The sequence below is a fragment of the Dermacentor albipictus genome, chromosome 1 (genome assembly GCF_038994185.2).
Source record: "Dermacentor albipictus isolate Rhodes 1998 colony chromosome 1, USDA_Dalb.pri_finalv2, whole genome shotgun sequence".
In the NCBI taxonomy this organism is placed as follows: Eukaryota; Metazoa; Arthropoda; class Arachnida; order Ixodida; family Ixodidae; genus Dermacentor; species Dermacentor albipictus.
Window position 1 is genome coordinate 362,518,496 of NC_091821.1, and position 4,366 is coordinate 362,522,861.

General features: G+C 45.2%; 1 non-coding gene across 1 annotated transcript; it reads right to left on the minus strand.

The window, feature by feature from the left end:
• Window positions 1–2,391: 2,391 nt before the first annotated feature.
• On the minus strand, window positions 2,392–2,464 carry TRNAS-UGA (transfer RNA serine (anticodon UGA)). The gene has a single exon. It is a non-coding gene; the product is annotated as a tRNA-Ser (tRNA).
• Between the last annotated feature and the right edge of the window lie 1,902 nt (window positions 2,465–4,366).

Sequence of the window (4,366 nt, forward strand, 5' to 3'; positions counted from 1 at the left end):
GCGGTAAAATTCGCTCTCATGAAGCGCCCACTCTCACCCGACAGGCGAATGACCCAAGCGCAGTACCCTGGCAATGCCCTCACGGTACTCCGAATGTCCGCGCCGGTGACCTCTGGTAGAGCTGACACGCCAGGTGGAAGAAGACGCTCACCCCTCTAGGCTCGAGGAGTGTGACAGGCCCGTTGGCCGTGAGCTCTCCTGGCTCCTGCCAGCCTAGCAGGGTCGGCAGTACTGCTGGCGCCCACGCGAACTGCAGCGCTGTTCCGTTTCGGCGGTGGATCTCAGGCGAGACCACACGCACGGCCCCTAGTGCGAACAGTCAGCCACCGGAGTCGTTCCCTAGTCCCGATGAGCCTCGGACAGCCGTCCGAGGCTCGGCGGGCGGACCGTTAGCCGCTCGTTTGTGGACTGGCCCGGCTGCGCAGGTAACCGCAGTTTGCGAAGCACAAGATGTAATAAAACCAGGTCCCTCAATAAACAATCAAGGTTATCTCGCTTTACGAAATACATAGTTTATGTGCAACCATTTAGACTGTCTTCGTTGATGCCCTATTTTCTCGCACTTTCTTTTTCTAAAGCGATGCTGTTAAGGGCTAGTTCCCCCAGGATCGTGTCCGTGTGTAGACACAAAATCCCGAAGATAGTGCAATGCCGGGCTCACCCGCGGCGGAAGTGCAGTAGGCGTTAAGCACTCCAGATACGTGCGCCGATTCCGAAGATAGTGCAATACCGGCCCGACCCGCGGCGTAGGTAAAGCAGGTGTTATGCACTCCCCAAAGGTGCAGCGACCCCGAAGATAGTACAATGCCGGGCCGACTCACGCCGGAAGTGCAGTTTGCCATTAAGGGTCCCACAGATACAGCTTCCCTGAACATCCGTCTTCTCAGAGTGGAAGGCCACTGCGGTTTTTTTTTTTCTTTTTCGCCATGTCAGCCATTTTGTTCGTGGTTATTTTTCTGCTATTTCACTTTTTCATTTTCACCTGTTCTGCGCGACATAAGAAGGGATCTTTAGAAACATGTTTCGTTGAATAAATCGCGGTTGATAGTATGCAATTGTTCTGTACTGTATTTCTTGTTCATCGCTTTCTATCGCGCAGTAAACGCGGCGCCATACAAGCCCACCAACTCACTCGATTTATCGCGCGAACTGGGCAGGCCATCGAGGATGGCTCCTTCAAGTGCTCGCTCCCATGACTGTCATAAAAATTGCATTAACTGTTCTTCCGAGTAGAAAGTGAAACATGGTGAGATTGAGCTTGTATTTCATTACGTTGTATTATGTGCGTAACAGCTAACAGTGAGGAAATGCAATGTTGTCTAATTTATGCAAAGGAAGACGTAGTATTGAAGATGAAGTAATCAAATACGAATGGAACTTTTCGAGACCAGGTAGCGAAATAACATTGGTTGACGTCCCCTAAAGAAGGGGCTGCTTTGCGCTTCCGCACAGCGACAATATTGTGTCGCACGTTGGAATTATGCATGGTGCCGCTTAATTTCCGTAAATTGCTCTTATATCGATGATCGAGCACGGTGACTGAGAGATGGATTGTAAACGTTTTACAATCCGAACGAGAATTTCTTCGATAAACGATTACAAAAATTTTCCATGTAAGAACGTTTAGCCCCAACGTAGCCAATATCTTCCTATGTACCTAACGTAATGAAAAACTCCGTGCGCACTTGCAAATTTCCTGTCTGCACATGAGAGTAATCTTTTGCTTAATCGAAGTTAACGACGTGCATACATGATGAATTAAGGGAAAATGAGACATCCACCCGTTCCGTAGCAATTGCTACAAAGGAAACCCATACGGGTTGCTCGAAAGAAAAGTCTCAGAGTTGAAGAAAAATTCGTTCTGGTCCGGGACTCGAACCCGGGACCATCACCCTTCCGGGGCAGCCACTCTAACATCTGAGCTAACCAGGTGGCACACGGCAGGGCGAAGTCAAATTTGTCAACAACACGAAGCAAAGGCATGTGTTTGACGTAGTAGTTCTGCGGAAACCCGCAAGGTGGAGAGAAGTAATTTTCGCCCTGCTATGTGCTAGCCACCTGGTTAGCTCAGATGGTAGAGCGGCTGCCGGTCCCGGGTTCGAGTCCCGGACCAGGACGAAGTTTTCTTCAACTCTGAAGCTTTTCTTTCGAGGAACCCGTGTGGGTTTCCTTTGTAGCAATTGCTACGGAATGGGTGGATGACTCATTTTCTCTTTTTAATTACTTCTCTCCACCTTGCGGTTTTCCGCAGAACTACTGCGTCATACATTATGAATATCATAAGAAGCCAACACTGACACCAAGGACAGCATAGGGAAAATTACTTGTGCTTAATAAATGAAATAAAGAAACGATAAAGTAATGGAAATTAAAGTGGATGAAAAAACAACTTGCCGCAGGTGGGAACCGAACCCACAACCTTCGCATTTCACGTGCGATGCTCTACCAATTGAGCTACCGCGGCGTCGTTTTCCCATCCCTCGGCCCCTCGGTTAACCCCCTTTCTTCTCGTTCGTAAATTATGAATGTAGTACTAACCAACTAGTAATCAATAGAAAAACACACCGAGGAGCTCAAGAAGGTTAGCATATGCGATGGGCTTCCGTCGGTGCTGCCTTCTTGTAGCATTTTGTGCGCTGTCGTTGTCCTGGTTTGATGTTTGAGCTTTCAAGCTTGAAAAGGGCAGCTTGGAATAATATACAGCTCTCCGCACTTGTCGTCCTCAACGAGTCTTTCACAAATCACCTACGGCGGACACTATTTCTTCCTACTCGCAGCTTCTTCATGACAAAGTCCTCACTTTCTCTGTGAGCTCAGCTGCGGGAAGCGCCATAGATGATATTTAAGTGTTAGTCCACCATATTCTGGAGCTCGCCTGTCGAACACTCTACTAAATAAGTAAGTCCACTTACTTCAGCTCTATTTATCGGGCGTCGTTGCGTTGTGGTTTCATTGCGTATTTAAAATTTACATTCAGTCATTCAGGTACCAGAAACTTTCCCTTCGCAGAAGTTAAATATTTTCTGTTTTTGACCAGCAATGAACAGGTATAGTTTTACACCTTGTACTTGCGTAGACATGTAAAGACTTTCAAAGACCACAAACATTTCGTAACAAAAAAATTATTCTGGTGCATGAAGTTGGCGAGAAAGTCTCTAAACAAAAAGCTTTACCTTACTTGCCTATTCTGTTTACAAATATAAGAAGTCTTGTGAATAAATTTCATTCTTTATCTTCGGCAATCGACACGTGCGATGCAAAATTTATTGCCTTGACAGAAACTTGGCTTCCTGCACATGTGCGCGATTATGATGCTTTCTGTGGCGCCAGCAATTTCGCTGTCTACCGCTGTGACCGACCTGCATGGCGAGGAGGAGGCGTCCTTCTCGCAATTTCTAAAGATATTCCATCATTTCATATAGACAGTAACACTGAACTTGAAACCACGTGGGCTTGCCTAACTCTCGGTCACACAAAGATAATCTTCGGCGTTTGCTACCACTCACCCTCGTCATCTGCCACGTTCACTGAACAGCTACACGATGCTATTAATCTAATTTTTTCCCGTTTTCCTACAACATCGTTATTCTTACTCGGCGATTATAATTTTCCAAATTTAATATGGAATACGCATCCACCCACCATAAAGCCTTTTTCTGTTCAGGCTAAAGATTTCTGTGAACTGTGTTCCCTGTTTTCATTTTTCCAACTTGTGACTCAGCCTACCAGATCATCAATCAGAACAACTAATACGATTGATTTAATCCTAACTAATCGACCAGAACTTGCTTCCTCTATAACATACCTACCTGGTGTTAGCGACCATTTCTTACTGACATTCGGTTTAAAAGTCTGCTATCCCAAAAGGACAAAAGGTAAGAAAGTAATACGCGATTACAAGAAAGCCAACTTTGAAGCCATTAACAATGAACTATCGTCATTTATTCAAACATTTTTTGTTGATTTTGAGAACCGTACAGTCCAGTCAAATTGGAATATTTTTCTAGATCAAGTATGCCTATTAACTGAAAAGTTCATTCCTAATCGCATCATCGCTTTTAATCCTCAATCCCCTTGGTACAACTCTTATATAAAGCGCCTATCTAACAGAAAAAAAAAACGTCTTTATCGCTTAGCTAAATCATCTGCAAGTAAAACAACTTGGAAAACCTATAACGTTGCCAATCATCTGTACTTAACTGCACTAAACAATGCTAAAGACAATTACTTATCCCAGACATTACCTGACATGCTTACGACAGATATGCGAAAGTTTTGGCGCGTCATTAACCCGCCTTCTGATAGCTCGATCACCTTGAAAGATGAGTCAGGTGAAGTTATTCTAAGTGAAGCTTGCGTAAACATT